This window comes from Triticum dicoccoides, chromosome 3A (genome assembly GCF_002162155.2).
Source record: "Triticum dicoccoides isolate Atlit2015 ecotype Zavitan chromosome 3A, WEW_v2.0, whole genome shotgun sequence".
Taxonomy (NCBI): Eukaryota; Viridiplantae; Streptophyta; class Magnoliopsida; order Poales; family Poaceae; genus Triticum; species Triticum dicoccoides.
In genome coordinates this window covers 229,982,997-230,010,827 of record NC_041384.1, presented here as the reverse complement: position 1 = coordinate 230,010,827, position 27,831 = coordinate 229,982,997, and positions in this window count along the sequence as shown.

Here is a 27,831-nt window from a genome sequence, read left to right as displayed (position 1 = left end):
AGTATTATTGTTGACATTACCGTTGAGGTAAAAGGTTGGGAGGCGAAACTATAAGCCCCTATCTTTCTCTGTGTCCGATTGAAACTTTGTACCCATAAGTATCGCGTGAGTGTTAGAAATTGTGAAAGATTAAATGATAGTTGAGTATGTGGACTTGCTGAAAAGCTCTTATTTGACTCTTTCCGACGTTATAATAAATTGCAATTGCCTCAATGACCGGGATCTTAGTTTGTTAGTTTTCAATGAAGTTTCTGATTCATACTTTAGCTTGTGAATGAATTGTTACTTTAGCATAAGAAATTATATGGCATTATATGTTGCTGTTCTAAAGATGAGCATGATGACCTCATGTCCATATTTTATTTTATCAACACCTCTATCTCTAAACATGTGGACATATTTTTCGATATCGGCTTTCGCTTGAGGACAAGTGAGGTCTAAGCTTGGGGGCGTTGATACGTCCATTTTGCATCATGCTTTTATATTGATATTTATTGCATTATGGGCTGTTACTAAACATTATATCACAATACTTATGCCTAATCTCTCTTATTTTATAAGGTTTACACGAAGAGGGCGAATGCTGGCGGCTGGAATTCTAGACTAGAAAAGGAGCAAATATTAGAGACCTATTCTGCACAACTCCAAAAGTCCTCAAACTTCACAGAGCATATTTTTGGAATATATAAAAAATATTGGGTGAAGAAAGAACTAGAGGGGGCCCACCAGCCAGCCACAAGGGTGGAGGGCGCGCCCCCGATCTTGTGGGCCCCCTGGCAGGCCTCTGGTGTCCATCTTTGGCTATATGGTGTGCTTTGACCTGGAAAAAATCAAAAGGAAGCTTTCGGGATGAAGCGCCGCCGTCTCGAGGCGGAACCTGGGCAAAACCAATCTAGGGCTTCGGCGGACCTGTTCTTCCGGGGAAACATCCCTCCAGGAGGGGCAAATCGAAGCCATCATGATCACCAATGATCCTCTCATCGAGAGGGGGTCAATCTCCATCAACATATTCACCAGCACCATCTCCTCTCAAACCCTAGTTCATCTCTTGTATTCGATTTTGGTCTCAAAACCTCAGAGTGGTACCTATGGGTTGCTAGTAGTGTTGATTACTCCTTGTAGTTGATGCTAGTTGGTTTATCCGATGGAAGATTATATTTTTAGATCCTTAATACTCCTCTGATCTTGATCATAAGTATGTTTTGTGAGTAGTTACGTTTGTTCCTGAGGACATGGGAGAAGTCTTGTTATAAGCAATCATATGAATTTGGTATTCGTTTGATATTTTGATGAGATGCATGTTGTCTCTCCTCTAGTGGTGTTATGTGAACATCGAGTACATGACACTTCACCATTATTTGGGCCTAGGGGAAGGCATTGGGAAGTAATAAGTAGATGATGGTTGCTAGAGTGACAGAATCTTAAACCCTAGTTTATGTGTTGCTTCGTAAGGGGTTGATTTGGATCCATATGTTTCATGCTATGGTTAGGTTTACCTTAATTCTTCTTTCATAGTAGCAGATACTTGCGAGAGGGGTTAATCATAAGTGGGAGGCTTGTCCAAGCAAGGGCAACACCCAAGCACCAGTCCACCCACATATCAACTTATCAAAGTAACGAACGTGAATCATATGAGCATGATGAAAACTAGCTTCATAACAATTCCCATGTGTCCTCGGGAGCGCTTTGCATTATATAAGAGTATGTCCAGGCTTGTCCTTTGCTACAAAAAGGATTGGGCCACCTTGCTGCACCTTAGTTACTTTATTTATTTGTTACCTGTTACGATTTATCTTATCACAAAACTATCTGTTACCGATAATTTCAGTGCTTGCAGAGAATACCTTGTTGAAAACCACTTGTCATTTCCTTCTGCTCCTCGTTGGGTTCCACACTCTTACTTATCGAAAGGACTACGATAGATCCCCTATACTTGTGGATCATCAATAACCATCTTTGATGTAATAGCGTTCCCAAGATATATGCGTCAAACATTTAGCATATGGAATAGCAAAAGTAGGATCATGCACATACAAGTCTTTTATGTGCTCAAAGCCAGTGACATTCAATTCAAGTTGGGTAACAAGCATGCATCTACGGGAAAGCGCATTCGCCATGACATTCTTTTTGCCTTTGATGTACTTGATGACATAAGGGAAAGACTCAATGAACTCACTCCACTTAGCATGATGCTTGTTCAACTTAGTTTGACCCTTAAGGTACTTAAGTGTTTCATGATCCGTGTGAAGAATGAACTCATGAGGGCGGAGATAATGCTCCCAAACATGCAATACTCTCAAGCATATAGCTCTTTGTCATAGATGGGATAATTGAGTTGCGCTCCGGAATTTTTTTCACTAAAGTAAGCTATGGGGCGCTTCTCTTGCATTAACACACCTCCTATGCCATAACCGCTAGCATCGCAGTGTATCTCAAAAGGTTTATCAAAGTCGGGTAAAGCAAGAAAAGGAGCATGTGTAAGCAAATTCTTAAGCTCATTGAATGTGGTATCTTGAGATGGTCCCCAAACAAAGGGTGCATTCTTCTTAATCAAAGCATGTAAAGGTAAAGCAATGGTGCTAAAGTTCTTCATAAATCTACGATAGAAACCGGCTAAACCAAGGAAACTTTGCACTTGTTGCAAATTTGTTGGTTGGGGCCAAGTTTTGATAGCATTGATCTTAGATTCATCTACATGAACACCCTTAGAAGACACAACGAAACCCAAGAAAACAAGCTTATCAACACCAAAAAGGCATTTGTCCATATTAGCATAAATGCACTCTTTCCTAAGGGTTTGCAACACGATTCTAAGATGGGTGACATGATATTTAAGAGATTTGCTAAAGGCAAGAATATTGTCAAAATAGACCACAACAAATACGCCAATGTAGGGGCAAAGAACAAAATGCATGACTCGCATGAAAGTACCGGGTGCTTCGTATAAGCCCATTGGCATAGCAAGCCATTCATATAAGCCAAATTTGGTCTTAAATGCGGTTTTCCATTCATCACTTTCTTGGATGTGTATTCGATAGTAGCCACTTTTAAGATCAATTTTGGAGAAAATTTCGGCTCCGCTAAGCTCATCTAGCACATCATCTAAGCGAGTAATAGGGTAACGATAACACATGGTAATATCATTGACAGGACCACAGTCGGAACACATGCGATATGTACCATCTTTCTTGGGAACAAGGATTACCAGGACGGCACAAGGGCTCAAGCTTTCACGGATATGGCCGTTGTCAATGAGTTGTTGTACTTGCAGTTGGATCTCCCTGGTTTCCTCGGGGTTGACGCGGTAGGGAGGCTTTTTATGAAGGGGGTGCTCCGGGGATGAGGTTGATGCGGTGTTCAATGCCTCAAAGTGGAGGTAGGCCCGGAGGTAGCTCATTGGGGAATACATCTTGGAAGTCCTGCAATAGAGAAGATAACACTAAAGGTAGATTGTGAGAGGTGTTAGTTTTGGGTGCCTCATCCTTGCACAATAGGAAATAGTGCATTACACTTTATGGGTTCTCACACACTTCTCTCATCTCACTTTTGGTGGCAAATAGGACTAAGTTTTTCTTGTCTCTCATCGTGGAGGCGCTCATTTTGGGCTTGTGGCTCTCACTCTCTTGTGTGGTGGTTCGCTCTCTCACTATTCTCTCCATGATGGGTGGCTTGTTTGTCATTGATCACTTGGCTTGGAGACATAGGTCGTAGCACATACTCCTTTCCCTTCATCTTGAAGCTATAGTGATTGGTACGCCCATTGTGGATGATGCCTCGGTCAAATTTCCATGGTCGTCCAAGAAGGAGGTGGAAAACATACATTGGAACGACATCACATTCCGAAGTGTCTTCGTTTGTTCCGATCTTGAAGGAGACTTGGACCATGTGCTCGACTTGGATAGTGCCGGAGTCGCTTAGTGATAATCCCCAAGTGCAGGGAATCATTGTAGCAATTCTCAAAGGTGGAAGTGATAAGTATGGAGTGTCGAACCCACAAGGAGTTAAAGGTAAGATCAATATTCTCTCAAGTCCTATCTGCCACTGATACGACTCTACGTACACCGAACGTTTGCTTCCAACTAGAAACGAGAAATGAAACTACGTTGTGGGTATGAAGAGGATAACATTGCATGATATCGGAGAGCTAAAATATAAAAGTAGGTGATGTTATCATAAAGTTAGAATATATTACTAAATATTATAAATTGCGAGTGTTGAATAATGATGGGTAGGTGTGAGGAACTATCCTAGGCAATCGTTAACAAGACCGGTGGTCGTCATTGCAATTTCATATGAGGGAGAGGCATAAGCTAACATACTTTCTCTTCTTGGATCATATGCCCTTATGATTGGAACTCTAGCAAGCATCTGCAACTACTAAATATCATTAAGGTAAAACCCAACCATAGCATTAAAGCATCAAGTCCCCTTTATCCCATATGCAACGACCCCCTTACTCGGGTTTATGCTTCTGTCACTCTAGCAACCCACTATAAGTGAATCATGAACGTATTGCAACACCGCACAGCGGGAATCACTCACGCTTGCACGACACGGAGGGAACAATAGGACAACACCAAAATAAAATATACAACTCATACCAATCTAGATCATCAATCAACCCACAGACAAAGGATATCTACCTAAAATATCATAGGATGGCAACACATTATTGGATCATAATATGTGGCATAAAGCACCATGTTCAAGTAGGGATTATAGTGGGGTGCGGGAGAGTGGACCGCGTAAAATAGATGAGGATGGTGATGATGATGGTGATGTTGATGAAGACGATCACCGCGGCGATGATTCCCCTCCCGATGGCACCCCGGTGCCACCGAGAGAGAGAAGGAGAGGTTCTCCGCCTTGTGCTTCCTCCTCCATGGCCTCCCACCTAGATGGGGAGAGGTTCTCCCTCTGGTCCTTGGACTTCATGGTGATGGTGGCCCCTCCGGGATTCTCCTCCATAGCCTCCGGTGATGATGGCCCCCTCCGGCAGGGTGCCAGAGAGGGCCTAGATTGATTTCTCGTGGCTACAGAGGCTTGCGGCAGCGGAACTTCCGATCTACGTTATTTTCTGGAGGTTTGGGAATTTATAGGAGAGGTTGGCATCGAGAACAAGTCAGGGGGCCCCATGGGAAGTCCATGAGGCATAGGGGCGCGCCCCCACCCTCGTGGGGCCCACAGGACTGCCCTTGGTAGATTTTTGTTCCTGTATTTTTTATATTTTCCAAAAAATTCTCTGTTGATTTTCATCGCATTCCGAGAACTTTTATTTCTGCACAAAAACAACACCACGGTAGTTCTACTGAAAACGGTGCCAGTACGGGTTAGTTCTAATCAAATCATACCCAAATCATATAAAACTATTGTAAACTTGGCATGAATACTTCATAAATTATAGATACATTGGAGACGTATCACTTAGCCATTGTACCTTGTAGGGATGCGGGTGCTTCATCTTGACCAAGTGTAGCTTGGAGCATAGTTCTTCACTCGCCAAGTTATGGCAACTTCCTCCGCCGATGATGACCTTCACGGACCTTCCATTGATGCCGGCCTTGGTGTGGAAGATATGGCATCATTGGTCTTCATCTTGTTGATGTTGAAGTGTCAAGACCTTGGAGACCACAAAAGTGGGGCTCGAATCTTCGTCACAAAAGACTTGATCATCTTCATCTTCGTTCATGCGCCAGTGCATGGCCACTTGCTCAAGGGCTTCCATTTCCTCTTCACTCACGGAGTCATATGTTCCATCGTCGTTGAGGATCATGGTGCGCTTGTTGGTACACTCAAAGGACTTGTGGCCTCGGCCTCTGCATGTGAAGCATTTGATAGAACTTGTCTTAACGATCTCATCCAGTGGAGTTGTCGATGATGAAGCTCTCGGCTTGAAGTTGCTTGTAGTAAGAGGATGACTTGCGGTTGTCAAAGTTTTCTTGTAACTCGACTTGTCGACGTTACTTATAGGAGGTTTGTTCGAGGTAAAGGGCATTTGAGTCATTTGTAATGCCCTCGATGTGGCTATATCTCCTACGTGTCGAAGCACGACTTAGAGGCATAACTGAATTGAAAGCAATGTCGCAAGTAAGGTAATCTTCACAACAACCCATGTAAAAAGATAATAGGGGAAAAGGTACGTAGTTGGCTTACACTCGCCACGTCACACAAATACATGAATAACATTACAATCATCCAATACACTCATGGTCCGACTACGACACCAAAATGAAAGATCAACCCCAACATGCGACACGGTCCCGATCACCCCAACTGGGCACCACTACTGATCACCAGGGAAAGACACATAGTAACAGCGAGAGTCTTCGTCGAACTCCCACTTGAGCTCAAGCGCATCATTTGGAACAGAATCATCGGTCCCTGCATCTGGTTTGGAAGTAATCTGTGAGTCACGGGGACTTAGCAATCTCGCACCCTCGCGATCAAGACTATTTAAGCTTATAGGTAAGGCAAGGTAATATGTGGAGCTGCAGCAAGCGACTAGCTTATATGGTGGCTAACCTGTTTGCAAAAGAGAGCGAGAAGAGAAGGCAAAGCACGAACGAAGAACTATAGAACAACCTACGTCAAACATTACTCCAACACCGTGTTCACTTCCCGGACTCCGCCGAGAAGAGACCATCACCGTTACACACACAGTTGATTCATTTTAATTAAGTTAAGTTTCATGTTATCTACAACCGGACATTAACAAATTCCCATCTGCCCATAACCGCGGGCACGGCTTTCGAAAGTTCAAATCCCTGTAGGGGAGTCCCAACTTAGCCCATCACAAGCTCTCACGGTCAACGAAGGATATTCCTTCTCCCGAGACATTCCGATCAGGCTCGGCATCCCGGTTCTACAAGACATCCTCGATAATGGTAAAACTAAACCAGCAACACCACCCAAATGTGCCGACAAATCCCGATAGGAGCTGCACATATCTCGTTCTCAGGGCACACCGGATTGTCCAAGGTTCCGGTAGGCCAGCCCAGAGTTGCCCCTGGTGGCCACCGGCAGCTGACAGGTTGGACCAACACTCAGAGGAGCACTGGCCCGGGGGTTTAAATAAAGATGACCCTTGAGTCCATGGAACCCAAGGGAAAAAGAGGCTAGGTGGCGAATGGTAAAACCAAAGTTGGGCATTGCTGGAAGAGTTTTATTCAAGGTGAACTGTCAAGGGGTTCCCATTATCACCCAACCGCGTAAGGAACGCAAAATCCAGGAACATAACACCGATATGACGGAAACTAGGGCGGCAAGAGTGGAACAAAATACTAGGCAAAAGGCTGAGCCTTCCACCCTTTACCAAGTATATAGATGCATTAAGATAACAAGATAATATGGTGATATCCCAACAATAAACAATGTTCCAACAAGGAACGATCTCCAATCTTCACCTGCAACTAGCAACACTATAAGAGGGGCTGAGCAAAGCGGTAACATAGCCAATCAACGGTTTGCTAGGACATGGTGGGTTAGAGGTTTGACATGGCAATTTGGGAGGCATGATAAGCAAGTGGTAGGCATTGTAGCATAGGCATAGCAAAAGAGCGAGCATCTAGCAAGCAAAGATAGAAGTGATTTCGAGGGTATGATCATCTTGCCTGCCAAGTTGTCAGAGTTGACTTGATCCTCGAAAGCAAACTCAACGGGCTCCTCGTTAGTGAACTCGTCTCCCGGCTCTACCCAAACAAGACAAACAAGCAAAAGGAACACAATCAACCACGTGTAACGCTCAACAAACATGATGCAAACCATGGTATGCTATGCGGGATGCGGTATGTGATGCATATGCGAGAATTGACAAGGAATGATTGAACCTGGCCTCAACATGGAAACCCAAGAGTGCCACTGGAAAGGTGAGGTGATTTAGGTTGAAATCGATATAAAGATCATCGGAATCGGATGCACGGTTTGGAAATGGCAAGCAAAACAAATATGGCACCGGTCTGCGATAAACAGCAAGTAGCCATCTAAAAGTATCAAGTTAAATATGCTACAACACTCAAACATGACAACAAAATACATGGAAGGGATCCACTCATGATGCTTGACAAAAGATGAACACTGAGCTATGGCCAAATCATCCATTAACAGGTTCAAACAAGCATGGCAAAAATGCAAACGATAACAGGTTTCAGACTTAGTGAAATTAACACAAGTCTGGAAATTAACATCAGGTAGCACACTTTGGAGCATGAAAACTATATGCTACAGGAACTTAACATGGCAAAGCAAGGCATGACATGAAGCTACTCAAAGCACTTCACAAAAGTCCCTTAGTGACCTTGAGCCAAAAGGGATCGGAAAATACAATTGCAAGAATGTTAACATGGCAAAAACATAATCAGATTACAGACTTGGTGAAAAACTGGAGCAAGCAAATCAGTTAACGAGTAGGCATGTTCACGAGCTTGATGCACTCACTACAGAGCATGGCATGACAAACTAAGCATGCACCCATCAAGACTACATATCATAGAAGCTAGACATGGCAAGAACAACAACATAGCATGCACGGATCACTAGCAACATCCTCGGCAAGATCGCTAACAAGACAACAATCTGCCAGGAATCACGAAATAGCAAAAGTAGAGCTCGATTGACTCAAGCTAGGGTGCTCCATAATAACAAGCAAAGACATGGATGGATAGAGAACCACAATGTTAACAAAACATCCTTACTGATCATCCTCAAACGAGGCACGAATCACTAGGAAACAACATGAACATATGGCATAATGACAAATTCAGGACAAGGACTTAGAGAAATTCTAAGCCCCTGAAATCAACATTAACGAATGCACTACTTTGCAAGCTTGTGCTAGTCACCACACATGTCACAAAAATACATGGTAAGCACCTCTGTAAAGATGGCATGGCATATAACGAAACTCATGTAGAGCTCAGGAGCATATCATGCACACATTAATCATGGCAAAAATGACAAATAGCTATTTGATGAAACATATCTGACAATTTAACTACATAGCCCTCTTCCAACAGCATTTCGGGCATCAAGATGAGCTCAAATGAAAATTATGCAATGAGATGAAATGATGTACTCTCTGAGGCGAACATTTTGATATGCTACACGTGCAAAATGGAGCTACGGATGCAGAGTTACGACATGAGGAAGAATGCAAAAATACTAGGGTTAGGAGGGAAAAAGTCAACCCCGAGATTTCCAGATCCAGATCGCACGCTTCCCGAGGTCGCCGGATCCGAGCTCGCCGGAGCTATTGACCGCGGTGGCCGGAGTCGAGGTCGAGGAGGAGGTAGCCGGGGCCGGGCGCCGGAGTAGGAGAAGGGGGCCGGCGGAGGAGCCTGCCGGCGTCGAAGCCGAGGCGGCGCCGGCGTCGGGCGGAGAGGCGGCGACCTCCGGGTAGTCGCTGGCGCGGCGAGGCGGCAGCGGTCGCCGGCGATGGGGCAGCGAGGCAGCAAAGCGGCGTCGGGTGGCGGCGGAGGAAGAAGAAGCCCCGGGCGGCGGCGGAGGAGACCCGGGCCGCGGGGGCCGGCCACGGGCCTAGCGGGCCCGCGCGGGATCAGCGGCGAAGTGGGTGCACGCTGCCACGTGGCGCACCCCGGTTGGCGGCGGCGACTTGTCTGGTGGCGGGTCGGACGTGTCCGGTGGCGGCGGGTAGAATTTTTAGGGTTTCAGGGAAGGAGACCCGAGATTTTCGTGGAGGGATCTATTTATAGGCATAGAGGGAGCTAGGAAGATCCAAATGGAGTGCGGTTTTCGGAAACGCGATCGTGATCGAACGCTCTAGATGATGGAGAGATCTTAGGTGGTTTTTGGGCCAAATTGGAAGGGTGTTGGGCTGCAACACTCACGAGGCCTTCTCGGTCCCTCGGTTAACCATTGGAGCATCAAACAAAGTCCAAATGACACGAAACTTGACAGGAGGTCTACCGGTAGTAAACTAAGGTCGCATGGCAAGTCTCGGTCCAATCCGGACATGTTTAACCCCCACACACGAAAAGAGGTAGAAAGGACCACCGGAGGAGATAGGAGCGCCGGAATGCAAAACGGACAACGGGAAAAATGCTCGGATGCATGAGACGAACACGTATGCAAATGCAATGCACAAGATGACATGATAAGAGATGCATGACAACGACAACAACACACGGAGACAAAAACCCGAACCCGAGGAAAATAAAATAACTTAGGCCGGAAATGGCAAGAGTTGGGATACATATAAAGTAAATTACATCCGGGGTGTTACATCATTGAAGATTGGTTGTTGGAGAAGCCGTAGGACTTGGAAGAGAAATTGGCATATTTGAAGTCACCTTGCACTTGTTGCTCCGCCTTGGTGGCTTGGTGCACTAGCTCGATGAGGTCTGAGTAAGGTTGGAAGTCAGCGATCTTCTTGATAGCATGATTGAGTCCATTCAAGAAACGTGCCATAGTTTGCTCATCATCTTCCGTGACATTAGCTCGTATCATGGCAATCTCCATTTCCTTTTAGTACTCTTTAACGCTCTTTGTTCCTTGCTTGAGTAGTTGGAGTTTCTTGAAGAGGTCGCAGTTGTAGTAAGTTGGTATGAAACGTGCTCTCACACTACAAAAAAACACACTTTCGTGATGATACGTGTTTGTCACAGTAGGTCACATTTTCTATCATGCATGTTCATCCATGACGATTTTATGACAGAATCAAGATAGTCATACCTGTGCTGTCGTAGAAGTGTTCCATGACATTACCAAATATATCATCACGAAAGTGTCCACTTCCATGACGATAAATGGCGCGTCATGAAAGTGCTTCCATCAAGGGTGACCGACATGTCGCATCCATCGTAACGGGTCACCGTTAAGCTATCAGGTCCAGTTTCGGATCCGATAACCCGTTAACAACCCGGACCAATGGGGATTTTCCACGTGCAAAATTCTCATTGGCCGGAGGAAACACGTGTTGGCTCACCGTTGGGACAGATGTCATCCACTCATTGGACAGGAGGCACCTATGATAGGTCAAAACGTGGCACGGCCCAACAGTGGCCCATTTCGGTGAAAAAGGCCGCCCCAGTAAAAATTAGCAGGCCAACCCATATAAGGCCTACTTGTGTCAAGTCCATTTAAGCCCACGTCCCATACGAGATGTGCCAATTCAGCCCGTCAATGGCCCATTAAAAATTTGACACCATTGCAGCCCATTGCTAGTCCGAGCCCGTTAACAGCCCGCTATATATTTGGGCTCAATATCGGCCCGATGTGATTTCTGCCTGTTAACGACCCATTCAAGGGATGGGCCAATTTTCAGGATGTACATCTTTCGGCCTTTTAGCGACCCATTTAAGTGTTGGGCCAATTTCCATCCCGGTGTGTCTTTCAGCCTGTTGACGGCCCATAAATGAGTTGGGCTATTTGTAGTCGGACCTTAGTTTTGGCCTTTTAGCGGCCCATTTAAGTGTTGAGCCAATTCCCGGCCCGGTGTGTCTTTTAGCCTGTTGACGACCCATAAATGAGTTGGACCATTTGTAGTCGGACCTGAGTTTTGGCCCTTAACGGCCCATGCTCTTCATGGTCCAATACCAGCCCAGTTTCTCTTTCGGCCTGCTAAAGGCTGACAACACAGTTGGGCCATTTACTATATGACCTGACTTTCAGCCTCTTAGTGGCCCATGCTCTTCATGGTCTAGTACGAGCCCGCTGTCTCTTTCGGCCTGCTAAAGGCCCACAGTATAGTTGGGCCCTATGTAGCCTGACCTTAGTAACGGCCTGTTACCGGCCCATGAAATCAAATGGGCCCACCTGTCGCCCGCTTCCATGTCGGCCTGTTAGCGACCCGGGAGGTAAGAGGGCCGACCATTAACTTCCGGCCTTGTAACAACCCATTAACTTAATGGGCCCACTAAAGTTCGTACATGTCTTTAGGCCAATTAGATAATTTGAGCCCATTACGACGAGCAATTATGCATAGGACCAAAACCGATCAAGCAAAGGTACGACATACAGGGAAAAACGTTGCACATCCAGCATATCTTACAGGAAATTACATCCAATGGGCAATCAAAGATTGATTCTAGTGCAAATAAATGAACAGAACCTAATGATCTACAATGTCACAATCTGCAACCTCAGCGTAGATGACGCCCATAAGCATGTGGGCAAGTTCTTGCTGCTTTGCTACACTGTCTATGAAAACATTGATCAGTTGTTGTTGCGCACGAATGTGCACCTCTGATTCCTCCACCATTTCCATCATTGCTTCAACCATTAATTGGTTCACAAACATACATTTTTCCGTTGCATTCAAGACAAAGGAAACTGAACAGATTCAGATGGCGATATTAGTAGGCTCATATTATTGATAGTGGAGAGTGTCTCGACCACTGCATCATAACATAAATTAGGAGGGGAACCGGACATATTAATCATGAGTTATTGCCATATTACCTGGCCTAGATTTATTGGAAAGAAACAATGGGGTTGCCTTGTTGTTTTCAGAGTTTGTCTTCTTATCTTCAGCAGCCTGCACCAAATTAACACACTAGCATTGCTATCATTGGCCAGGTCAGATAATAGGAAAGCAACATTGACACAACAAATATTTGGGTAACTAGACTACACCAAATTAACACAATATGGCACAGCTATCATCAGCCAGGTAAGGTAATACGAAAGCAACATTGACAAAATGAATGAATGGGTAACCAGAGCAGCACTACAATTCAGTAATGTGCATGATATGAGATAGTACACTCATGTAGCTCAGTATGCAAAACTACCAGGAAGTTTTCCTTACAAAAATCAACATTGGTGCCTTTAACATTTTGCTACAACTTATTTTAGATCAGATAAAGGTTGGATTCACGCAGATTAACAAAATACATGCTGATGTAAAAATATAGTGATATACAACAGGTACTTACATCAGCATTGGAGCACAGAGAATTCCCGCAAGATATTTTCCTCGAATACGATCCCAATGAAGGAAGTCTTCTATTGTTTAACATTATTTTCTAAAAGAGAGATGTGTAAGAAACATGTAGAAAATATGATCAGAATGCTATAAAATTTCATGATGCGAGGATACGCGCACGCTTCTTAGAATGGAGTTGACATATTTTTGCTGGACTGGAGCGGACTAGTTCTTTGGCCACTCGAATCTGCTTATTATCAGTGGGAGTTGGGTTTCTCTATGCTGGAGCAGTATCTATGAAAACTGGAGTTGGTTTATTATCTCATGGCGTTTGGATCTTTTGCAAATACCTGGTTTGTAACCCTTCAGATTCTAACATAGACGTCTTCCCCTTGCATGCCTTATATAGAAGAATGGTGCTTCAATTATAAAACATGCTACAAAAAAGATGGAATAGGTACTGAAGAATAGAAAGGCATGACATATTGACATGTATTCCCTCCACCCGGAAATAAATGGATGGGTCTAGGCATATTTCAGTTCTAGGTACATCCAGTTTTATCCATTTCCGCGGCATGTAATCCGGACGGAGGGAGTATGATGTAAGAGCTAGGGATACGACAGGACAACAGTGTAAAAAAACACTACTTGAATGTAAAACTGTATGCTAGCGGAATACATACAGAAAAACACTAAGGCAACATATGCGCGTATGATTGGGAAACTAAGATGGCATTGCAAGAGACCACTAGAACAACACTTCAATGTAAAAAAACATGGTATGTTAGACAGATGAAGTACATACTGATGAATAACAATGCATAAGATATTGAGAAGCATGATGTCCAAACTAAGCAGATGGCATCACGATAGAGTAGAATGATAGTACTTGAATTTGAAAACATGTTATCATGAATGGAATAGGTACTGAAAAACAGGAAGGCATGCCATATTTACATGCATGATCAGCAGGCTAAGCACAAGGCATTGCAACAGAGTAGATGCACTCCGGGACATTATATGCATGCTGTACCCATATCAAGGGCCAAGTTAGAGCAAGGACCTTATGGGGTGAATAGGATTCATCATCTTTCTACAAGTCTTGTGAAGAACTGACTTTACATGTTCCATCATATTGGGTATCATTGACGTCAAGTTTGTTGGCCATTACATTGCTCCGTGAGGTTCTTCTGGATAAATCAGTGTGTGCAATTATATCTGACATGCATGGAAGACAACTAGTAGTTAGATTTATGTAATGAGTGCCTGTAGGAGATGACATAAATAGTAGGACTAGGGTTAACTAGCAACAACAGGTCTAAAAAACTAAAGGGATAACACAGATGAAAGATACATAATATGTATCATTTGTACTTGAGATTAACTAGATGGCGCACAAAAGTATTAAGGAACAACATAGGTTATACTAGAAGTGGTATAATACTATAATCACCAGCCTGTGCGATAGCATTGGCTGATGGATGATAACTATGGAAAAACGTTACCTAAAGAACAAGTCTCTTAGCTAAACTATGGAACAACGTTAACTCCAGACCCGTAAGAGATCAGCATGAATATACAGTGAAATGTGATAATATATTTTCCATGCTTAGATGAATACCAAATCCATAAATGTTGCACACAAGTAAGATGATGGTACAACCTATCTGGTCGCCATCCATAGGAGTGAGCATCATGTGTTGACTTGTCGATGGCCCTGCAGTTGTTGTGGTTTTCCATGTCAGGCACGTGCATTTGATGCAGGGAACTATTGAGTGGGGACTATAGCTCCCTTTTGGTGTATGCTTCCCTTGTTGGAGCAGCTGCGGTGAGTCGGAAGACGGTGTGGCTGAAGATGCAAAAAACACATAATGTTAAGAATGACACATCTCTCTGATCTGAAGAAATACCCTAAGAGATCAACAACAAGGTACGAGAGTGGTCACACGTCTGTTGACTGAAGACTAAATTGGGGTCACACGATTTTATTTTATTTTGGTACTGTCTGATCTACGCCGGATGGCTTGATGGCCGTCTTGTGCCTCCCGACAGACACTGTTCAGAATCTCCCCTGAAGAGCCAGCGACCATCGGCAGAGCAGCCTGCCTTCGCCGTCCGTGGCCCCGACCAAAACCCCGCTCACCGCCCCACTGCACTGCTGTGGTTGCGCCGCCCCCGGGCCAATCCACAAAGACTCGCTGTCATCCAGATCTGGCGGTGGCAGTACCTTCAACCCACGCAACTCTAAGATAGCCATCTAAGCACCGCTTCCGTGACGAACTTGCGCCCCCGCACCCTTACGTTAGACACCAGCCAACCGGCAGCCTAGGAGCTCTGCCGGCTCGAGGGGTGCTGCTTCCCATTGGGAATTGATTGGCCCAGAATAAAAATTCAGACAACTGACGCCTAAATAAAGTGATTTGAGATGAGGGTGTGACCTATCTGGCGGCCCGGTGAAGTAGGCAGCTCTAGATGCCTAGTCGGTGAGGCCGGCGTGGTTGCGGTGGCTATCGGCGGAAGGGAAGCAGAGATGTCGCGATGGTCGATGGCTACGGGGAAGCAACACCGGGGCTTTGGACGGTTCCAAAGTTGGAGCCGCTCCGGCGCCATGAACAACAACGGGGGTGAATCGGCTCCGGTACGGTTCACGCGGCCGTCGTCGAGGCAGCTCCGGCACCACGGAGTAAGAGGCACACGGTCTAGTGCACGACGACAAATGGGCAGCGTCACCGGGATTGGAGAGGAGGGCTGCTGTGAATTTGGTGTGGTGGGGGCGCCATGGAGGAGGAGCTGAGGTTTCGCGGCTGGGGAGAAGGGAGCTTCCGGGGAGAAGGTGATTTGGCACCCACGAGGTATGAATGGGGAATTGGGAGGGGGAACCATGTCTTACAGACGCATTTGTGTGAAATGTGGGGGGGAGTTACAGTTCTACCCCTCACTTTAGGCTTCTCAGCTTGGGTCTGTGTACTGAGGGTCGGGGATAGTAGAGTAACTTTGCTTCTCCCAAATAGTGGGCGCGAGCGATTTCGGGCGAGGAGGGTGTGTTTTGAAATATAGTGGGCGCGAGCGATTTTGAGCAAGGAGGGCGTGTTTTCAAATATAGTGGGCGCGAGCGATTTCGGGCAAGGAGAGCGTGTTTTGAAATAGTGGGTGCGAGCTATTTCGGGCGAGGAGATGGTGTTTTGCCGACCATGGTTTATGAATTATTCGGCACATGTCATTTCAGACGAGGAGAAGGTGCGCTTGGATGAAGTTACGAACCTACCCTCGATGTACAACGGGCCAATTGATGCGTGTCCCACATAGGCCAGTAATTTCACGTCTCCCATTTATTTGCTCGGGCGAATTCCACCGAGCAGAGGTTGTTTAACGGTTCATTCAAATTTTGGGAGAACGAGCATCCACGTCTACCTTACCAAGTTGACTCGAATCAAATTTTGAAATATTAGCTTGCCACTTCTTTTTTAGATGGAGAGATGATGCCCAGGAGTAATGTGTTTTTACATGCTCGTTGCTAGCGATTTACTATATGACAAATAGTTGACCCACTCAAAAACGGGAATCAAACCCAAAATGAAATATCTCGATTCAATGAAATAGCTCGTTCACCAAGTCAAAATAGTGAACTAAATCCAAAGTTGAACACCTCAATCGAGTAGCATGTTGTACAATATTATAGTACTCCATGAACATGTTGAAAGTCAAATTAATGAACTCGTTTGATATACGCATATCTCCGTTCATGTGTGGATTGCAGACAACATGTTCTCCAATTTCAATATTTGAATGCAAGTATATATCAAAACATGGTTTATATCAGTCTTTGATGCATAAAACGCGACCTCCCCCTCTTCCGGACTCCTGCTCTCTCTCTCTCACCGACAATCTTCAATTCTGTCGCACGCATCCAACACACAAACCTTTTTGGTTCCTATCCCGCTCTCTCCATCTCTCTCTCTCTGTGTGTGTGTGTGTGTGGGGGGGGTCTTTCTAGTTCGCATGCATATATACTCCATCTATAGGTCTCTCTCGCACACTATGTATGATTCTCTAGTACAAGCTAAATATCTTGGGTGCACTCATCATACGCACACAAATTCCTTGGCTCGTTGCCTGTAACTCTCTCACACACCACTCTGTCGTCTCGGAGCTCTTCCCTCTCTCTCTCAAACTCTCCATCTACCTGGGTCACACATACACATGCATATCTCACTCGCACTTGATAGACCCATCTAAAACTCTATCTCTCCCCCTCGTTCTCTCTCCATCTCACACGCACACACAAACAATCTCATACCTAGCCAAGTATGATGGTCTCTCACTCAAATGTAGGCACACACAGTCCCCCCTATGTGTATGACTAGCTAATCTTAGTCTCCATCACAAACATGTGCATGGTCTATCTCGATTTCTATTGGGGCGTCTTTCTATCGCGCATGCACATCCCTCGATCTCCCACCCATATAGTTCCCTCACGATCTCGAGGGGATCTCTCTATCACAAACACACCCTCTCTCCCTCCCCATGCGTCCATGTTCTCCATGTGTCCCTTTCGACCTTTGTTCCTTGTTGGTCAGACCTTTATTGGACATGTCAATAATTGGAATTTAATATTTTCTTCTTTCATATCAACAATTGCACCAATCGTTCTAAGGAAAGGTCTACCAAGAATAATAGGACATGTAGGATTGCAATCTATATCAAGAACAATGAAATCTACGGGCACATAATTCCTATTTGCAACAAAAGAACATCATTAATCCTTCCCATAGGTTTCTTAATAGTGGAATCCGCAAGATGCAAATTTAAAGAACAATCATCAAATTCATGGAGACCTAACACATCACACAAAGTTTTTGGAATCGTGGAAACACTAGCACCCAAATCACATAAAGCATAGTATTCATGATCTCTAATTTTAATTTCAATAGTAGGTTCCCACTCATCATAAAGTTTTCCTGGGATAGAAACTTCTAATTCAAGCTTTTCTTCATAGGATTGCATTAAGGAATCAACGATATGTTTGGTAAAAGCTTTATTTTGATTATAAGCATGAGGATAATTTAGCACAGATTGCAATAAGGAAATACAATCTATCAAAGAGCAATTATCATAATTAAATTCCTTGAAATCCAAAATAGTGGGTTCATTTCTATGTAAAGTTTTGACCTCTTCAATCCCACTTTTACCAAAATTTTGCATCAAGATATAAAAACTCCGAATCATTGGGACGCCTTTTAGCTAAAGTTGACTCATCTCCAGTCCCATCATTATCAAGATTCATATTGCAAAACAAAGATCTAATAGGAGACACGTCAATCACTTTTAGATCTTCATCCTTACTATCATCTAACTCTTCCGGTTTGGCGGCCATCTTATTAACTAAGGTGTCCTGCTTATCCAAAATTTGGGTTATTAAGTTTTCAAGATGAGCAAACCGAGATTTCAAACCATAAAATTCCTTAGACATATCATCGAGCTCTTTATTCATGTACTCCATAAAACCTTTTTGCTCTTTAAGCTCATTTTTGAAGAAATTATTATGCTTAAATTGCAAGGACGTAAAACTTCTAATGTTGTTTTCAATTTCTTCCAACCTTCTATGGTGAAGATCAATACTTTTTGGAAGAGACATCGTGACACACAAGCACACAAGAAGCAACCAAAAAGAGACGAACGGAAAAGAGGCGAGCGGAAAATAGGGCGAATAAAACGGCAAGGGTGAAGTGGGGGAGAGGAAAACGAGAGGCAAATGGCAAATAATGTAATGCGAGGGATAAGAGTTTGTGATGGGTACTTGGTATGTGTTGACTTGTGCGTAGATCTCCCCAACAATGGTGCTAGAAATAGCTTGTTGACGGGAGATCAAATGTTGACTTGACTTGGTGCAACCTCCCCGGCAACGGTGCCAGAAATCCTTCTTGCTACATCTTGAGCATGTGTTGGTTTTCCCTTGAAGAGGAAAGGGTGATGCAGCAAAGTAGCATAAGTATTTCCCTCAGTTTTTGAGAACCAAGGTATCAGTCCAGTAGGAGGTAACACACAAGTCCCTAGTACCTACACAAACAAACAAGAACCTCGCAACCAACGCGATAAAAGGGGTTGTCAATCCCTTCACGGTCACTTACAAAAGTGAGATCTGATAGAGATAATAAGATAAATATTTTTGGTATTTTTATTGTATAGATTGGAAAATAAAGATTGCAAAATAAAAAACGATAGAAATAGCAAGTGGATAGGAAAATAATATGATGGAAGATAGACCCGGGGGCCATAGGTTTCACTAGTGGCTTCTCTCAAGACATCAAATTCTACGGTGGGTGAACAAATTACTGTCGAGCAATTGATAGAAAAGCGCATAGTTATGAGAATATCTAGGCATGATCATGTATACAGGCATCACATCCGCGAAAAGTAGACCGAAATGATTCTGCATCTACTACTATTACTCCACACATCGACCGCTATCCAGCATGCATCTAGAGTATTAAGTTCATAAGAACAGAGTAACGCATTAGGCAAGATGACATGATGTAGAGGGATAAACTCAAGCAATATGACATAAACCCCATCTTTTTATCCTCGATGGAAACAATACAATACGTGCCTTGCTGCCCCTGCTTTCACTAGGAAAGGACACCGCAAGATTGAACCCAAAGCTAAGCACTTCTCCCATTCCAAGAAAGATCAATCTAGTAGGCCAAACCAAACTGATAATTCAAAGAGACTTGCAAAGATATTAAATCATGCATAAAAGAATTCGGAGAAGAATCAAATATTGTTCATAGATAATGTTGATCATAAACCCACAATTCATCGGATCTCGACAAACACACCGCAAAAAGAATTACATCGAATAGATCTCCAAGAGAATCGAGGAGAACTTTGTATTGAGATCCAAAGAGAGAGAAGAAACCATCTAGCTAATAACTATGGACCCGAAGGTCTGCGGTAAACTACTCACACATCATAGGAGATGCTATGGTGTTGATGTAGAAGCCCTCCGTGATCAGTTCCCTCTCCGGCGGAGCACCGGAAAAGGCCCCGAGATGGGATCTCACGGGTACAGAAGGTAGCGGCAGTGGAAATAGGGTTTCATGGTGCTCCTGGATGTTTTCAGGGTATATGGGTATATATAGGAGGAAGAAGTAGGTCGGTGGAGCTGCGAGGGGCCCACGAGGGTGGGGGGCGCGCCCTCCTGCCTCGTGGCCTCCTCTCTCTTCTTTCTTGACGTCCACTCCAAGTCTTCTAGATCACGTCTGTTCCAAAAATAACTCTCTCGAAGGTTTCATTCCGTTTGGATTCCGTTCGATATTCCTTTTCTGCGAAACACTGAAATAGGCAAAAAAAACAGCAATTTGCACTGGGCCTTTGGTTAGTAGGTTAGTCCCAAAAATAATATAAAAAGGTATATTAAAGCCCATTAAACATCCAAAATAGATAATATAATAGCATGGAACAATAAAAAAATTATAGATACGTTGGAGACGTATCAGTCTAGTGTGAACATTTTGAACGGATCGGCTCTTACTGCTGTGCACAACATGATCCTTATTTTTGTGTTCTCAGTGTTTACAAGTTACTAATAGTTCCTTATTTCTGTTTGCTCAGTGTTTACAAGTTACCGATCAATCACTAGCTAGCCTACTAATGCGCTCCTGGCAGTTTTAGGTGCGACGCAAGATCCGAAGTGGCTATTTTTTGAACAATAATGCCTACCTCTGAACAAACTGACAAGCTTCTCTGAAGAAAATTCCATGCGAATCTTAAGAAACTGCCAGCAAAAATGTTCGCAAATGCCTTATCTCCTAGCGAACGTTCATCAGCTAATGCGATCCTACACGTACACCATCCGACCTACTTGATCCTACACGTACACTATCCAACCTACTCGATCCTACACGGATAAATAGCGGATCATGCATGTACTACATCCATTCCGGTTTACAGGGCTCAATTCAAAAAATGACCTACTCGATCCTACACGAACAAATAGCGGATCACGCACGTACTACCTCCTTTCTGGTTTGCAGGGCTTAATTCAAAAATCTCACCAACCAAGGTAGATGATGAGTGGTGGAATAATTTTTGACAAGGAGGGAGTGCCTCATCTGTATGATTCGAGGGAACTTGTTTGATCGTCATGCCGGCGTGCGACCCAGCATGGACGGGACGCACCACTGACGGGACGGGACGGGACGTCACAGTTATAATTTCAGTTTTTCTAGTTTCCACGGCAAGCTGGCGCGCTAAGCCATGCCTGCTTATGCATTGAATTTCGATGACCACGATGACCGTCACGTTTCCCATGACACGCTGGTTCACCTACCTTCCGCCTCCAATTACTGTTTCCCGGGCTTCTCCGGTGGCACCATCACCCAACTTGCCCTATCCTCATAAGCCCCCATCGGCCCGACGTCACTCACCACTTATCCTCGCTCTCGCCACATCCGCCATGCCCCCACCCATCCGCGAGAGCGACGCCGGAGGCGGTCACCGCCGGAACTAGTGTTCGGTTTTTCACCGGAAGGCAGACAGAGGGAGGAGGCATTCTATCGGTCTTTAGATGGCAATGTGGAGTATGAGGAGTTGTTGGAGCATGACCGCCTTGCAGAGGAGCAGCGTATCGCCGATTTGCGCCGCCAACGGGACATGCAGCAACAATGCACCAACGTTCTGAGTCGTGAGCAGAGCGCCCGCAACTGGGCCGACTACATGGAGGCAGGAGCCCGGCAAATAGCCCTGGAGGCTGTCGGGCACGCACGCGTTTGCGACGCCGAATTTTACTACTAGCTCGTCAAGTGGGTTTCCAGCTTGGAAGCCGAAGCTTCAGTGGACCACGCCAGCATGGAAAGGGCCAACACACGCGAGCAACACGCCCTATCGCACCTCTGGCAAGTCTGAGGCGAGGTGGAGGACGCCGGTGCCGGCGTTTAGCATGTACCGCAGATGCCAGCCGACATCGTCTAGTTAGCTAAGAGTAAGTTAGTACTTATACACTACTAGAGTACTAGTGGGAGTAGATAGTTAACTTGGCTATGATGGTTTTCAACATGGAAGTTCAGTACTAGTGGGATCAAACCGGTTACTTTGCTCTGAATGTTGAACTTTCCGTTTGAACGTATGGAATGGGCTGTTATTTTTTTAAATGGGTTGTATTTGTCCGCCACGGGTTTAGAGGCTGACTTGTGGGCCTACCAGGTTGACGTGTACACAATCAAGAGATGATTGTACGTGGAGAGGATGACAGCAGGGACCCACCAAGGTCATGGCAGTACGCAAGCAAGTGCCTCCTTATTTCAAGCCAATAAAAAATTGCTCCTCCTAATAGATTTCTGACATCTGGGTCCCATGCCATTGTCAACGTAGTCAATAAACGAGAGAATTGCACGACGAGCGGCTAACACCAGGGACCTAGCAGCTCGCCCAGTTATTTTTGTGTTGGGTTAATTTGATAAATGCCACTCCAAATCTGGTGATTCCGAGAAATGCCACTGCAATTTCCAAACTTTGAAAAATGCCATTTCATGCCATTTCCAGTGGCATTTTTCCAAGCCTGGAGTGGCATTTTTCAAAGTTTGCAAAAATTGCAGTGGGGTTTTTCAAAGTTTGCAAAAATTGCAGTGGCATTTTTCAAAGTTTGGAAATTGCAGTGGCATTTTTATGAATCGCCATAATTGGAGTGGCATTTATCTAATTTGTTTTTGAGACAGAAGTAGGGTGTCAACTGGGCTGTGCGGGGCACTCTGGCCTGTCTAGACAGCCTTTTCTTTTATGTTTACAACAAACCAGTGTGACGCCCCAAGACCGACGCTCTAGAAGACTTCCATATTTCCGTGACCTCCATGTGTTTCATTTATGCTTGCTCTATTTATTATTTTGCATTGCATCATGTCATCATGCCATCATGTCATTTCATTTTATAACTCAATTAAATAAATTGCATGGATCTTCGGTCCATTTAAACCGAGGGAATTCACATGGTGATTCTCTTTACAACATATCCTCCCAATATTAGGGAGCTATATTAAATATTGCTTTAATTTGGAATTCACCATAACACGCTTGCAAATTATCCCAATGCCTTTGTTATCTTAATTCTTGGTCTCCAACCTTGCCATATATTCTTTCACCATATTCCGGAGCTCCACCAAAAATCCGAACATTTTTGGACCTTCCTTTTACCAAGTCCTAGTTCGAACCCATTTGAATTAAATTCAAATGAGTTTGAGTTTACATCGTTCAATCATGACCTTTTCTATTTTCTCAGAACAAGCATATTTTTCTGAGTCCAGGAAAATTATCCCCGTGCCCAAACTCTTTCTCTAGCCTTTTCTTTTTTTCCTTTATCTTCCTCTTTATTTTTCTTTTATGAAAAGAGGAAGCGAGAGAGAGAAGAAAGCCTGTCAGCCACCTGGGCCTCCATCCTCCGCCGCTAGCAAGCTCCGACCTGGAGGTCAACTCTGGCGCCCCTGCCTCGCGTCGTCCCACCACCTCCGTCGTGCCGTTCCTCAAGCTCTTCGGTCGCCTCCTCCTTGAGCTGCCCGTCCAGGAGCACCACGCTGATACGTCTCCAACGTATCTATAATTTATGAAGTATTCATGCTATTATATTATCTATTTTGGATGTTTATGGGCTTTACTAAACACTTTTATATTATTTTTGGGACTAACCTATTAACCAGAGGCCCAGCCCAAATCGTTGTATTCTTGCCAATTTCAGTGTTTCGAAGAAAAGGAATATCAAACAGAGTCCAAACGGAATGAAACCTTCTAGAGAGTTATTTTTGGAATGGAAGCAATCTAGGAGACTTGGAGTAGACGTCAGGGAAGCTTCGAGGAAGCCACGAGGCAGGGAGGCGCACCCAACCCCCTGGGCGCGCCCCCACCCTCGTGGGCCCCTCGTGGCTCCCCTGACCGACTTCTTTCGCCTATATATATATATATCAATATACCCTAAAAACATCGGGGAGCAGAATAGACCGGGAGTTCCGCTGCCAGAAGCCTCCGTAGCCACCGAAAACCAATCTAGACCCGTTCCGGCACGCTGCCGGAGGGGGAATCCCTCTCCGGTGGCCATCTTCATCATCCCGGCGCTCTTCATGACGAGGAGGGAGTAGTTCACCCTCGGGGCTGAGGGTATGTACCAGTAGCTATGTGTTTGATATCTCTCTCCTGTGTTCTTGAGGTGGTACGATCTTGATGTATCGCGAGTGAGGGAGTCCTGGATTAGGGGGTCTTCGGATAGCCAGACTATATCCTTTGGCCGGACTGTTGGACTATGAAGATACAAGATTGAAGACTTCGTCCTGTGTCTGGATGGGACTCTACTTGGCGTGGAAGGAAAGCTAGGCAATACGGATATGTATATCTCCTCCTTTGTAACCGACCTTGTGTAACCCTAGCCCCCTCTGGTGTCTATATAAACCGGAGGGTTTTAGTCTGTAGGACAACAGACAATCATACCATAGGCTAGCTTTTAGGGTTTAGCCTCTCCGATCTCGTGGTAGATCAACTCTTGTAATACTCATATCATCAAGAATAAATCAAGCAGGACGTAGGGTTTTACCTCCATCAAGAGGGCCCGAACCTGGGTAAAACATCGTGTCCCCTGCCTCCTGTTACCATCAGCCTTAGACGCACAGTTCGGGACCCCCTACCCGAGATCCGCCGATTTTGACACCAACATTGGTGCTTTCATTGAGAGTTCCTTTGTGACATCGCCGTAAGGAAGGATGCCTCATCTCGTTGTTAAAAACAACATTACCGCCGGGGGAGCTCTGGCTGTCGGCCAAACTCTCCGGCTAGGCAGTTTCGTCATGACCGCCTGTTCGGTCGCTGCACCGACGATGACTTCTCGGGTCATCAAAAACAACCTCCACGTCGGCTCGGAATTCGCCGAGAAGATGGATCGAATGGAGCTCTCTTGCCTAAACGAACTCTTGGATCGCATCGCCGCCTTGGGAGTCGATACGGACTATGATCGGATTGGGCTTAAACCCGATCGAAGGGAGATTAACTCTCCACCGGTCACCATCATGTTGCGGTGGTGGAGGAACAATGCGGCGATTCTTCCTCTATCTTGAGGACTAACTATGTCCGAATTCCTGAGCTCTCTGAGCCGGATACCAGTTTACGAGAGGACATCACCCAAACCCTGAACCTAGAGTCAGGCAGCGAGCCAGACTCATCGGGCAACATACTAGAATCCAAACTTCCAAGATCGGAAACCCCTCGGCCCCTGGGTCTTAGATCGGGTAGGGGTCCGGACTCAAATCCACCCACCCACCCAGACATAAACGATCTTTCCCACATCAGGAAAGAGCCCCATGAAACAATACATCATTATTTGGCCAGATTCTTCCTTATGATGGACAAGGTTAAGGACTGCCGCGAGGAAGACGCAGTCTCACTTTTCTGCAATCACTGCACGGACAAGGGAATCCTTAACGCCATAAGTCGCCATGACATATCACGCTTAGCCGACTTGGCGTCCATAGTACGAAAGTACTGTGCGATGGAAAGTGCCTGGAAAACCGAAACGAAATTTTGGGATAATCCGGCTCCGAATATGCACCCAGTCCGAGGTAAAAGGGTGCACTATCATAAGACACCCTAGTTCATTACAAAGAAACAAAAACCATCTACAGGGCACGTAACCGTATTGGAGGGATGGCTTAACGGACCCTGCAAAATTCATAGCACAGCGGATACAATACCAACCCACAGCCTTAGAGCATGTTGGATACTCCGGTAGGTAGCCAAAAGTGGTGAGGATCTTCTTATCCCAAATACCACAGAGCACCATCCCGTGGATAACAACACGGTTTAAACAGTCTTTGAGACCTTCGCGTCAAATAATAGGCGCAAGCGAACACTCCGCAGCATTGCCGAAATCTGCCACGTAGCAGCAATAAATCCATGGAGTGACACGGCTATTACCTTCAATGCCAGTGACGAACCTAAATTCCAAACAGCCAGAGCACCAGCCGCACTGGTCCTCAGTCCAACCGTGGACGGCTTTCGACTCACCAAAGTACTCATGGACGGCGGCAGCGGATTAAACCTCATCTATGAGGAAACTCTTCAAAAAATGGAAATAGATTGGAACCGCATTGATCAAAGTAGCACAACCTTCAGAGGAATCATACCTAGTCAGGAAGCACTATGCGCTGGGAAAATCACACTAGATGTGGTATTCGGTACGCCAGAGAACTATAGGTCCGAAGAAATCACATTTCAAGTGGCCCCGTTTAACAGTGGATACCACACCCTTTTAGGACATGAGGCGTTCACGATCTTCCAAGCTGTACCCCATTATGGGTACATGAAGCTCAAAATGCCCGGGCCCAACGGAATCATCACTCTCGCCAGTGATCTGGACATAGCACTCCGCGCCGAAAACAAAACAGCCGCACTGGCCCTCGAGGCATTATCCGAAGCCCTCTCGGTCGAGGAATTAACCATGCTACGCTCCACGGTGGACAGGGACGACGTGATACTCGACAAGAGATCCAAGTCCACCTCTTTTAAACCAGCGGATGAAATAGTCAAATTCCAAGTCCACCCAACGGACCCTACAAAAACAGCCTCCATCAGGGAACAGTTAAACCCCACCGTGGACGCCGCACTATGAGAGTTCCTGCGCAAGAATTGGGACATATTCGCCTGGCATCCCTCAGACATGCCAGGAATCCCACGCAGGCTGGCCGAGCATAGCCTCAATATCCTAAAGGGATTCAAGCCGGTCAAGCAGGCTCTTCGGCGTTTCTCTGAACCTAAGAGACATGCCATGGGAGAGGAACTAGCCAAGTTATTGGAGGCCGGATTCATCAGAGAAATAAAACACCCGGACTGGCTAGCAAACCTGGTGATGGTACCAAAGAAGGATAAATCCTGGCGCCTTTGTGGCGATTTCAAGGACCTCAATAAAGCTTGCCCAAAGGATCCCTTCCCCCTCCCCCGCATTGATCAAAGTATTGATGCTACCGCAGGACATGAGTCATTGTGTTTACTCGACGCATACTCCGGTTACCACCAAATCAAGATGGCGGAGTCCAACCAAGCCGCAACGGCATTCATCACACCATACGGTCCCTTTTGTTTCAACACAATGCCTTTTGGGCTCAAAAACACTGGCGCAAAATATCAGCGCATGATTCAGACATGTCTGGAGAAACAAATCGGCAAAACAGTAGAGGCATACGTAGATGATGTGGTTGTCAAAACTAAACACATCGACTCTCTGATAGACGACTTGAGGCTCACATTCGACAACCTCCAAACATACGACATCAAGCTCAATCCGGAAAAAATGCGTTTTCGGCGTACCAGCCGGCGTACCAGCCGGAAAGCTCCTGGGTTTCATTGTCTCCAGTAGAGGTATTGAAGCTAATCCGGCCAAAATCCGAGCTTTGTCACAGTTGGCTACCCCAACATACCTCAAACAAATCCAGAAGTTAACTGGATGTGTGGCGGCTCTAAGCCGCTTTATCTCCCGCTTAGGAGAAAAGGCATTACCCCTTTATCGGCTCCTTCGGCGCACCGAATGCTTCGAGTGGACGGACGCTGCCACAGCCGGATTGGAAGAAATAAAAGCCATACTGGCAACCAACCCAATCCTGGCCGCGCCAAACATCGGCGAACCAATGCTATTATACATTGCAGCAACTCATCAAGTTCTAAGCGTAGTGCTCATCATCGAACGAGAAGCGGACGGACATAAATTCCCTCTTCAAAAGCTGGTATATTATGTATCCACTGTCCTCACTCCATGCAAATCACGGTACCCACATTATCAAAAGATAGCCTATGCAGTATTCATGGCATCCTGGAAACTGCGACACTACTTTCAAGAGTGTTCGATTACAGTAGCCTCGGAGGTGCCACTCCATGATATTATAAACAACCACGACGCCACGGGCCGGATTGCCAAATGGGCCATTGAGCTC